The sequence below is a fragment of the Mastigoproctus giganteus genome, chromosome 8 (genome assembly GCF_048544385.1).
Source record: "Mastigoproctus giganteus isolate SK-2022 chromosome 8, ASM4854438v1, whole genome shotgun sequence".
NCBI lineage: Eukaryota > Metazoa > Arthropoda > Arachnida > Uropygi > Thelyphonidae > Mastigoproctus > Mastigoproctus giganteus.
In genome coordinates, this window is record NC_143582.1 from 63,602,080 (window position 1) to 63,614,996 (window position 12,917).

Sequence of the window (12,917 nt, forward strand, 5' to 3'; positions counted from 1 at the left end):
ATTGAATTAAAATTGCATTATATTCAGTTTTTAAAAGCAACAAACTGTTGATAAATGAAGTTTTAGAATAAGGGTCATTTTACAACTAACACATGGAATAACCTTTATTAGAGTAAACAACAATATATTTTTAAATGTGGTTCATTGTAAATCTATCATTTATTGTCCAGAGTCATTAACAGAGAATGATCTTTCCCCATTGAGCGAGACTTGTTGGGTAGCACAGTGGTTATAATCACCATCCTCCCACACTGGATAGAAAAGGCCTGTGTTTTCAAGCCAATGAGGTTTTTCACAATGTGACTGAGTAAGTCGTTTTCTTTTTATGAGGTTTTTCACAATGTGAGTAAGTCATTTTCAAGTGAGGTAGGCATGATTTTTCTCCTGGAAATTCGGGGTTTTTACCAGCAAACAGTAAACTGACCAAAAAAAATACAAGCAGTTACAGACATAAAGACATGATCAATGGAAGCAACTGGGTTAAATTTAAAAATTGAACCTTCAAGGCTTCTATTTGATTGGAAGTTCTTGTTCATTTCTATTAACAAAGTCGTCATATTTTTCTTAAAATATGAAGTTGTGTTCATTTTTCAAACATTGTAAAATTTATTTATTTTCTTTTTCTGTTTCTCCAGGGTTTGTTGAAATATTTGATTGGACTTTCTCTATCTCTTCAGGTGCACAACTCAAAAATGTCCTGGTTTTTGGTTTATTTGTAGAATTGACTAACCAAGCAAAATGTGTCCCAACAAACACCCAATTTTTTTCTAACCAAAGGATCAGAAAGAATTACCTTAACAGTGCTAATAGCTTCACTATTCACAGTATCCAAAGAATTTTTTAATATAGAATCAAAGGTTTGGCATAAAACAATGCTGCACATAACCTTATCATGTTCCCCACCTTGTCAAAATAGTCTGGTGGAAGAGGAAGGCCAGATTGCATGTTCTCCATAAATAACTATACATGCTGGAACTTTTGCAAAGATTTACTTTATTAACTTTATTGCTGCATCTTGAGTACTGCATACAGGTCTGGAGGCCTCATTTTAGGAAGAATGTAGACCTGCTGGTACTTATAAATAGCAGAGAAGGCATAATTCAAATAGCAGAAGACTACTATAGAGAATTATACAAGCAGTGAGGGAATGATGCCAGCAGTGGGGAAGATGGATTGCAAATTAGTAACACATATGACATACCCAATATTCTTTCTGATGAGGTAGAACATGCATTGAAGAAAAAGAAGAATCAGAAAGCTCTGGGGGAAGATGAAGTTACTGTAGAGTTGTTAAAATTGGGAGGAAGAGACGTGACACAAAAACTGGCAAGACTCTTCACAAAATGCATTAGAAAACATATGATACCTTAGGCGTGGAATAATGCAATCATAGTTTTGCTGCATAAGAAAGGAGATAAATCAGAAATTGGAAATTATAGACCAATTAGCTTGTTATCCCACATCTACAAGTTGTTCAGAAGGGTCATTACTAACAGATTAGAAAGAATACTTGATGAGAATCAACCGAAAGAGCAAGCTGGCTTTAGGAGAGAATTCTCAACTTCAAGTAATATCACAGCTAATGGAGAAATGAAATGAACATAAAACACCATTATGCCTGGCATTTGTGGATTATGAAAAGGCATTTGACTCCATACAGCATAAGCCAATGTTTCGGGACTTTTATGATTTTGGAGAAAATATATGAGAATGCTATCTCCTTTATTAGACTCAACAAAGACAGTAGCAAATTTAAAATTGAGAAAGGAGTTCGACAAGGAGACACATCTCCGAAGTTGTTTACTGCTGCCTTTGAGGAAGCTTTTAGAAGATTAGACTGGTCGCAGAAAGGGGTCAATGTGAATGGAAAGTACCTGAACCATTTACGATTTGCAGAAGACATTGTGGTATATTGCTGTATTGATGATATTGCTGTATGGAGTCAAATGCCTCTTCATAATCCACAAATGCCGGGCATAATGGTGTTTTATATTCATTTCATTTCTCCATTAGCTGTGATATTACATGAAGTTGAGAATTCTGTCCCAAAGAATTAGAGGAAAATCATAATCAGTTATGCACTGTTAGTAAGGCTTTTGAACTAAAGATGAATAATATGGCTAAAACAAAAGTAATGATGAACAAGCATGCCACAAAAAGGGACATAATGATTGAAGGAGCAGTAATTGAAAAGGTGGAGTCATATACTTATCTAGGACAAGTTATTAGCTGCAATAATGATAAATGGCTGGTGGAAGTCAAGAGAAGAATAAATTTTGGATGGATAGCATTCAGAAAATATAGTCACATACTGAGGAGCAATATCCCAGTTTGTCTGAAATGTAAAATAATAAACCAATGTATACTCCCCACCATGACTTATGGAAGTGAAACTTGGGAACTTACCAAAAGAATGCAAGAGAAACTGAGATCTACACAGCGAAGAATGGAACGAATTATATCGGGAATCAGACTATTAGATAAGAAGAGAAACACATGGATTAGGCAGCAAACTCAAGTAAAGGACAATCTTATCAAAACTAAAGAACTAAAATGGTCTTGGGCAGGACATATAGCTCGAAGACATGATGACAGATGGACTAAGAAAATAACAGAATGGTACCCAAGAGCAGCTAGAAGAAAACCTGGAAGACAATGGCATAGATGGATAGATGAAATTCACGAGTTTGTGGGTAGTAAATGGATGGCCATTGCACAAAACAGAAGGAACTGGAAAGTTGTTGGAGAGGCCTTCGTTCTGCAGTGGATTGAAAATGGCTGAATGATGATGATTAGACTTGCTGGGATGGGTATGTAGTAGTAGTAGTAGTAGTGGCACTTGATGCAAGAAAGCAAGTGTAGGAGCTTATGCAGCATCAGCCAAAAAAAAAAAAAATAAATAAAAAAAAAAATAAAAAAAAATAAAAAAATCACACCATACCCTCCAAATGCCTGTCCAGTTCCTCCTTAAATTTATTTATCCTATCAACTTCCACAACGACAGATGGAAGTTTGTTCCAGCAATTAACCACCCGCTGGCTAAAGGCAAATTTCCGCACATCTATTCTACATCTATCCTTTCTTAATTTGAACTTATGTCCCCGTAGGTTCGTATTCTGAACAAGTGGGAGGAATCCATCAGAATTCAGCGTGCTCAACCCATTCAAGTCCTTATAGACCTCAATCAGATCACCGCGCAGGTGCCTAGTCTCCAGCCACTGCAATTTGCAGAACTTAAGCCTCTCTTGGTAAGAGGATCCCTTCATTCCCCTCACCAATCGTGTTGCTCTTCTCTGTACACGCTCAAGCAAATCTACATCCTTCCTAAAATGAGGCCTCCAGACCTGTACGCAGTACTCAAGGCGTGGCCTGACCATTGCCTTATACAGAGGGACAATCACCTCCTTTTCCCTGCTAGCAAAATTCCTATATATCATTGACAAAACCCCATGACCTGCCCTAGCAGCCTGTCTACATTGCTCAGAAAACTTCATATCTGACTGCACATCCCAGGTCTTTTTCATTTTCTACCACCTTAAGTGTAGTACCACACAGTTGGTACGTTTCTCTGGGGTTACTTCTACCCATATGCAGTACTTTGCATTTGTCAAGGTTAAACTTCAGTTGCCACTTCTTAGCCCATCTGCCCAAATTATCTAGATCCTGTTGCAGTAGCACACTGCCATTACTGTCATTAACAACCCTGCCAACCTTCGTGTCATCTGCAAACTTCGACATTAAGCCTGATATACCTTCATCAATATCATTGATAAATATACAAAACAACAGTGGACCCAACACGGAACCCTGTGGGACTCCACTAATAACATTAGTCCACGAAGAGCAGCACCCATTGATTACCACCCTCTGTCTTCTCCCACTTAACCATCCTTTTATCCATTGTAGCAACTTACCCTTAATACCATTCTGCTCCAATTTGTACAGTAGTCTTCCATGCGCAACAGTGTCAAAAGCTTTCCTGAAATCCAAGTATATGATATCAAAATTATTTTTTGCATCCAGTTCCTTTGTGACCACATCATAATAACCAATCAAATTTGTCAGACAAGACTTTCCCTTAACAAACCCATGCTGTGTCTGAATTATTGCTGCAGTCTTGTCTAGATGATCCTGCAATGCATCTTTAACCAGTGACTCCATTATTTTACCCGGAACAGAAGTTAAACTAACTGGTCTGTAATTACTTGTGTCACCCTTCGAACCTCCTTTGTGAATTGGGGATACATTTGCACATCTCCAGTCCGTGGGTACCTCCCCTGAATCCAAGGATGCTCTCATAATTATGGCTAAGGGTTTGCTTAGTTGCTTTGCCGCCTCCTTTAATATAACTGGATAGATCCCATCCACCCCAGGTGCCTTTCTTATGTTTAACTTCAACAATTTCTCCTCCACTTTGCTCTCAGTTATTACAAAATCATTAAGCACACTGCTACAATTTGATAACCTTCTTCCATTTTCAAACTGTAATAATTCCTCACGTGTGAATGTAGATGCAAAATACTCATTCAGTTTGTTTGCTATGTGAGCAGGATCATCAACAGTCGAACCATCGATGTCAAGTGGACCAATCATATTCATCTCCTTCCTTTTAGAGTTTATATAAGTAAAGAAATCCTTGCTGTTTTTCTTAGCATCTTTGCCAAAGATTTCTCGTAATCCGCCTTTGCCTGCCGAACCTCCTTTGTGACCTGATTAGACTAGCTTATATCTGCTACAGGCTTCTGCGTCGCCTGATAATTTATATGCATCCCATGCATTTTTCTTCTCTGTCACGAGTCTCATTAGTTCATTTGATAACCATTTAGGCCTAAACCTTGAACAATATTTCTTCATCGGTATGAAAAGTCTAGTAGCTTCCACGATTAATTCCTTGAATGCTTCCCACTTAGAATTTACTGTTTGTAACATCGTCAGTTGATCCCACTGTACAGAATTTAAAAACTGTCTGAGACCACTGTACTCCCCTTTACGGAAGCAAAAACCCTTTCCTTTACCCCTGACGGTAGTTACCTCTTTGAGTAAATCCCACTTCAGCACACTGTGATCACTGCCACCTAGTGGTTCCTTTATCTGCAAATTCTTAATACACGAATGATCACTGCTGATAACCAGATCAAGAGTATTACTTTCTCTGGTTGCCTCTCGAACATGCTGCTGCAGAAAACAATCATCCAATAAATCCACAAAAGTCTGACTAGTGTGTGAGTGACCAACCCACAAGTTCCAGTCAATATCTGGGAAGTTAAAATCCCCCATTATAAGACATTCTGATTTACTGGCCCACTCTATTTCTCTGTACAATTGTTCATTGTACTCATTCGAGTCATTAGGCCTATAACACACTCCTACTCTTATTTTTGCTTTCGCAGTGCTTATGTCACACCAAACTGACTCAACAGTGCACTGTCCATCTATATCAACTGGATGCACTTCTTTTGATTTTATGTTTTTCTTAATTAACAGCATAACACCTCCTCCCTTTCTGTCCTGTCTATCCTTTCTGTACACATTGTACTCCCCAAATTCCAGTTCTGCATTCCTTATATCTTTGTGACACCACGTCTCTGCTATCCCAACAATATCCGCCTTTGATGTCTTGACCAACACTTCAAATTCATCAAATTTATTTACTATACTTCTAGCATTGGTATACATGCAAGCATACATGCTCCTATGCCTATTCCTTGTTACCCTAACACATCCCATATACCCAACTATTCCAGGATGACTGCCATCTGTCCCTGAAACCCCCAACACCCCTCGCTCCAGGTCGCTTCTGTAATTTGCAGAAATTGCTTCAATTTCTGCAAATTGCAGAAAGAAGCAATTTCTCAAATTACTTCAAGTTCTGCAAATTGCAACATCTGGAGACTAGTCACCTGTAAGGTGATCTGATTGAAGTATTTGAGGCTTTGAATGGATTAAGAAAGCAAAGTGCTTATGGCATTTTTCCTTTTGCTCTGACTATGCACATGAGGGAGGCATAAATTCAAATTGAGGAAGAATGGTTGCAGGCTAGACATGCATAAATTTGCGTCCAGTCAACAGGTGGTTGATTGTCGGAACAAACTTTCATCATTTGTTGTTGAAATGGATAGCTTGAATAAATTTAAGGAGGTGAGAAATAGACAGATTATTGGAGAGGGATGGATAGGTGAAATGTTTTTTTTTTTTTTTTTTTTTTTTTTTGACTGATGCAGTATAAACTTGTTTTCTTGCATCATTTTCTGCTACTAATACTAACACTAACTTTCCAAAATTTGCTTGAATCTTTTCTACAAGCCTATGTAAGTCATAGGTTGAACAAGTAATGTGGTTTAGGTTTGGAGAGGAAACCTGTAATGTAGAAGCTGCTTTTATCATATACAGAGCAGCATTACTAATAGAAATGCAGTTGTTTTCACCACATGTGAATTTTAAGTTTATTCGTAATAGCTGTAGTACTGCAATCGAAGCATGAATCACGTTTTCAAGAACCTTACAAGCAAGCAGATGCAGACAAGAAGGTTTCCTGGTCTGATTTCCCCACGTACCACATGCACAGTATGATAGGCACAAGTATCCGCTGTTTCACTGAGGGATATCCAGATGCACTCTTCTCCAGTATCTCAAAGAATGTTGTGACTGATATCATCACAAATAGAACTAAGATAAATTCTTTCTCAAGGTGGGTTTCTCAATGTTTTGCTTAATGGATTCCCCCCCCTTTAAAGTTAGTTTGAAAACTGGATTGCTTAAATTACTGAAAAGGATATTGCTGCTTGTCAAGACAAGACATAGATCCATTGAAAATGAATGTTAATGGCTCCTAACATTAACTTGCCAGATCAGTCTCCTTTAAAAAAACAACTGATCTGGCAATTTTTTCCTTGCTTTTGTTTCCTTGGCCATAATGTGCAATGCTGCTTTCACATGTTAGTTAACCTGGAATTTTTTCCTGCATGGAGTGTCCTTTTCACAAACAACAAAAAAAGGCCAATACTGCCATCTGTAGCGAAATGTTTTCCCTGATTTGTGATTCACGATTCTGTGTTTTAACAGCCAGATTTGATTTTCGGTATTTTCAACAAAAGTTCCAGCTGCCTATTTGTAACTTTTTATAGTAAAACTGAACTGTTAAGTTACACAGTATGTTAGTCACATACTGAGGATAAATATTCCAATTTGTCTGAAATGTAAAATAATGAACCAATGTATACTACTCACCATGACTTACAGAAGTGAAACTTGGGCACTCACCAAAAGAATGGAAAAGAAGCTGAGAATGATACAGTGAAGAATGGAACAAATTATATTGGGAATCAGACCATTAGATAAGAAGAGAAACACATGGATTAGGCAGAAAACTCAAGTAAAGGACTCTTATCAAAACTAAAGAACTAAAATGGTCTTTGGCAGGACACATAGCTCGGAGGCATTATGACAAATGGACTAAGAAAATAACAGAATGGTACCCAAGAGGAGCTAGAAGAAAACCTGGAAGACAACGATGGAGATGGACAGATGAAATTCATGAGTTTATGGGTAGTAAATGGATGGCCATTGCACAAAACAGAAGGAACTGGAAAGTTGCTGGAGAGGTCTTCATCCTGTAGTGGATTGATAATGGCTGATGATGATGAAGTAAATATTGATATATGATCAGGTAATTTTAACAGGCAGGGGACTACACCTGACCATGTATCAAGAATGCATTACGTTGAAATTACCTGATCATGTATCAATATTTGCTTCAGCTGACATCAGATTCTGCACATTTGCCTTATCTATATTCGACCATTATCCAAATATGTACCCCCCCACATCTGATGGCAACTGTACCATTTATTTTTTTTTTGTTTTATTTGCATTTTACTCTACAGTTCGCTCACCTTCTATTGGCTATGTAATTCAGCCCATAATTTTCCTAATTCATCATAACTTTTAGGATAATAACATTCTTTCACCTTTCACATATCTACTATACTTCTTTTTCTACTGTCCTCAGTAGAAAAAGAAGTATCACCCTTGTAGTTTCTGGCACTCTGTGTAATTTTCACATCCATTTATGCATACTTTATTCAATATATATATGTAATTAACGATAATAATTAGTTCTAGTGAAAAATCAGCTCAAACCTGGACTGCCCGAGCACAACTATATTCCCCTTCCAGTTACTTTTTGCTGTTCTTAGACACTACATTTTATATCTTGTGCTGATTAGGTTGACCGAAAGCAGTATTCAAGATACTATTTTTCTGCCATTGTTCACTTTTTTCTTCTCCAACAAAGTTAAGTTTAGTCTTTTTAATGCTACTTTGTAAGTTATTGATTTCGCCCCTTTGCTGGTCTATTTGCCTCATTTGTTTAATTGTTGACTTCCTTGTCTCACGGGTAAGGTTTACATTGACCTATTTACACCTTCTCTTCCCCCCCACCCCCCACCCCAATTCTCAGTGCTGCTTCTTCTAACTTCTTTGGTCTTCAATACAGCCTTGATACATTCACTTCCCTCAGACTCCTGCCAGGCTCGACAGTAAGTTGTCATATTCTGGCTATATCCTTTCGTCTTCATATTACATTTTCTTACTTTCATCACTTAGGGCTAAAATTCGCATGGGCTGATCGGCAATTATTCAGTTGGTATTAATTTTATCTTAATTTTGCATTTTATTTTTATTTAATTTTGAATTATATTTGAATTTTTATTCCTTTTCTTTTTGATCTCTGGTGACATATACGTTTGCTCACTTTTTCTGTCTGCTATCTCTATGTCAACAAAAATGGAGGCCTTACTTCTTGGTGCATTATGGCCTGTGCTGCCCTTTCACTGTAAAGCCTACAAAAAACAACAACAGCCTTACTTCTTGCTGTATTTCCTTTGGTTTTGGCTGCTGGCCCATGTAGTTAAAGTCTTTGGATCTATAGCATTAAGTACCATTTTTATTTTATTTAATTTTATGTAATCTGCTTTTATTTTTCAGGCATTTTTTTAATTTTTTCCATGTTAACTGCACCTGACAGGTTAGCACACCTGCTCATACACTTATCTAATCTATTTATATAGCAAAAACCAGAGCTGTAATGCTCAATACGTTCTATGTTGATATCAATATTTTTAAAAATAATAAGAGAAGTTTACCTCAATATAGTACATAGAACACTTCCGTATGATACTCTCCAGAAATTAAAACGAAAAAATCGATAATATTACATTACAGTAACAAATAATTAAAAATCAGTTGAACAATTAAAAATTTAGAAAATTAATTAAAAGAATTTAACGAAAAAGTAGGAAGGAAAATCATTTTGCAATTTTTTTTCATTAAATTCTTTTAATTAATTTTCTTAATTTTTAATTGCATTAAATTGATTTTAATTGTGTTAAATTGATTTTTAATTATTTGTTACTGTAATGTAAGATTTTCGATTTTTTTTTTTTTTTTTGTTTTAATTTCGGGAGAGTATCATACAGAAGTGTTCTACCTATTATATCAAGGTAAACTTCTTATCATTTTTACTAATCTATTTATATATATAGTAATCACAACATTCATTCAGTTATTGGATAATTTACACAAGTGGCCTGACATTCACTCATATTTATAAAACTTAACCTGCAGGAATAGCTAATTTAATTTTTTTTTTTTTTTTTTTTTTTATATACATATTTGGGGTACAACAGTTAACACTTATGGGACATTCTAATTCATTTCCCATTTTCACACACTTATCCCACTCAAGACAGTACCCTGAATAGGACATCACATACTCACTCATGATATGTCTTGGATATCAAAAAAGCTTTCAATACAATGTCATCATGTGGGATCCTTCGAGATACACATGAATCTGTCCTTTAAAGTAAACTGAACTGTTGTCTGTAATTTTTGACTAATAGATTGTTTCAGGTACATTTCCATTCTGGCCTCTCCCCTACATATACAAGGAGTTCCTCAGGGGTCTCTGCTAAGTGCTACACTCTTCTCCATCAGGTTCATTTATATCATTAAATATATACCTGACACAGTCGAAACATATCTTTATGCAGATGACCATGTATCTCCTATCATTCACAAAATATGCATCTAATTGAAAGGAAGCTACAAAGGACCATAAATAGTTGTTTTGGGCAAGAAATAATGGTTATTAACTTTCTAAGCAAAAAACTACTGCAAAACATTTTTAGTGAAAGTCTACTTTACATCCTGAGCCAGACCTCCAAATAGATTCCCACCAAATTATTCTCCAGCAGAGTGTTAGATTTCTAGATCTAATACTTGACAAAAAATTTTGTTTTCTTGAACATATCAAACATGTTCACACAGATTGTCTAAACATACAATCTCTGATGACATGTGTGCATCTGTGTTATATCTCCTCTGAGTAATTTTTGCTATGTCTCAGGGTACAGATCACTGCATGTTGCCACATCTGTATCAGTCTCTTAATAGGTCTCGTTTGGACTATAGCTCTCCAGTTTATGCTTTGTCTGGCTTTATCTTTGCTCTGTATGGCTTTAAACTGTGATGCTTTCCAAATTTTACTTGGGGCTTTTCTTACATCACTTATTCAAATCCTTTGTACAGAAGCCTCTGAACCTCCACTTCATTACTGAACTATGCAGCTAAAATCACCAGCTTCCCAAATCATCCCATTTGTCACTGCATCTTGAAAACCAAGTGGGATAATCTCTGCCACAATAAACCGTCTGGAATTAGGTTACAAGAACTAAAAATGTGCTTGGGAATTAAATGTGAACACTACACTTCATGATAGTAGTGTTGAAACCCTGCCATAGCAGATGCATCTGATATGCATTGATAATCATTTTTGCAGTAGATAAGAACTTCTTCCCAGGTTCTATCATCAGGCAGTTAGACATAGTTTGCTCTTCACAGCATAGCAACTACACTTGGATTTACACAGATGGTGCTAAGATGGAGAGCGAAGTTGACACAGCTCTAGTTTTGACAAGTAGCACCATCTCTCAAAATCTGCCTTTGGAATGCAGTATGTTTACAGCAGGATTATATGCCATCTTTGCTAGCCCTGGATAATATTAAATAGTTATCATATTCTCAAACCATTATATATACTGACTCCCTAAGTGCTCTGTGTACTCTTCAGGTTAATTCTTCTCCCAGTCATCCTCTATTACAAAAATTTTAAAAACAGTCCAGCTTCACACATATAATTAGCGTGCTCTCTCTCTCTCTCTCTCTCTCTCTCTCTCTCTCTCTCTATATATATATATATATATATATATATATAGATAGATATATCCATCAGTTTGATCTTGCCTTCCTTGAAGATGCCTTATGTTGATTATAATTCCATTATATAACAGACTTGTAGAAAGAAGTGGTTACTTATTTGGAAAGACCAAACTACTTCAGTAAAGCTAATAGTAAAACATATCACCTTAGAGTACCCATTATATGTAAGGAGTGACAAATGGCTCTCTCTTTTTGTTGTAATCACCTGACATTATGTGTACTAGAAGACTGAGAGGATATTAATAATCTTTTCATTTTTCTAAAACTGATTGGCAAATAACATTTATCTGAAACCTCACATCAGGTACTGATGATGAGCTAAGACCATATCACTCCTATCACAGTTTTAGATGTTCCATCTAAAACTGTGATAGGAGTGATATGGTCTTAGCTGCTGGTGCACCAATCATTTAAGCATACACAACATAATACCTTTGAAAAGTGTTGTCAGCTTCAGGAAGGAAAATAATTTTGCATAATTTATGCAAAATTCTTTTTGTTAATTTTTAATTGCATTCAATTGGTTTTTAATTGTGTTCAATTGATTTTTTTAATTGTTTTAAAATTTATTTTTTACTGTTAAGTAATATTTTCGATTTTTTAATTGTTTTCAATATAATTTTTTACTGTAATGTTTTATTCGCTTTAATTTCTGGAGATTATCGTATGAAAGTGTTCTATTAGCATTAGTAGGGGCATATGATGCAAGAAAGCAAGCTTATATAGCATCAGCCAAAAAAAAAAAAAAATTCAGAAACACACCTTTCCCATTTCACCCTTCCATTCACTCCAAATATTTGTTTCATTCTGCCTTGAACTTATTTAAGTTGCTGACCTCCATTACAACAGATGGACGCTTATTCCAACTATCAATCATCTGCTGCCTAAAGGCGAATTTCCGTACATCTATTCTGCAATTGTCTTTCCTCAATTTGAATTTATGACCCCTCAGATGAGTAATCTGAGCAAGAGGAAGAATCCAATAATCCCATTAGCATTGAGCTTGCTCAATCCATTTGAGGTCTTATACACCTCAATTAGATCACCTCTGAGGTGCCTAGTCTCCAGAATCTGCAATTTGCAGAACTTTCTTAGTAACACCAACCCTTTGTTCCCCTCACCAATCTTGTTGCCCTTCTCTGTACTTGTTCCAGCAGCTTTATATCTTTCCTAAAATGAGGCCTCCAGACCTGTACACAGTACTCAAGGTGTGGCTTAATCATTGCTTTATACAAGGGGACAATCACCTCCTTATCCCTGCTAGTGAAATTTCTGAATATCATTGACAATCTATCTTGCAATCTTTTTGCACTACTCAGAAAACTTCATATTTGCCTGTACAATTACCCCCGGGTACTTTTCATTCTCCACTACTCCGAGTGTAGTACCACTCAGTTGATCCGTTACTCTGGGGGTTACTTCTACCCATATGCAGTACTTTACATTTGTCAGTTGCCACCTCTCAGCCCATCTGCTCAACTTTTCCAGATCCTGTTGCAGTAGCGTACTATCATTACTGACATTAACAACCCTGCCAACCTTTTTATTGTCTGCAAACCTGGACATTAAGCCTGATACACCTTCATCAATATCATTGGTAAATACTGAAAACAACAATTGGCCCAACACCAAACCCT

General features: G+C 36.3%; 1 protein-coding gene across 5 annotated transcripts in view; it reads left to right on the forward strand.

Annotated features, from left to right (window-relative positions):
* Positions 1-12,917, forward strand: part of Rel (nuclear factor NF-kappa-B family member relish) — a 462,299-nt gene that overhangs the window by 170,668 nt on the left and 278,714 nt on the right. The gene's annotated exons all lie outside the window — the stretch shown is intronic.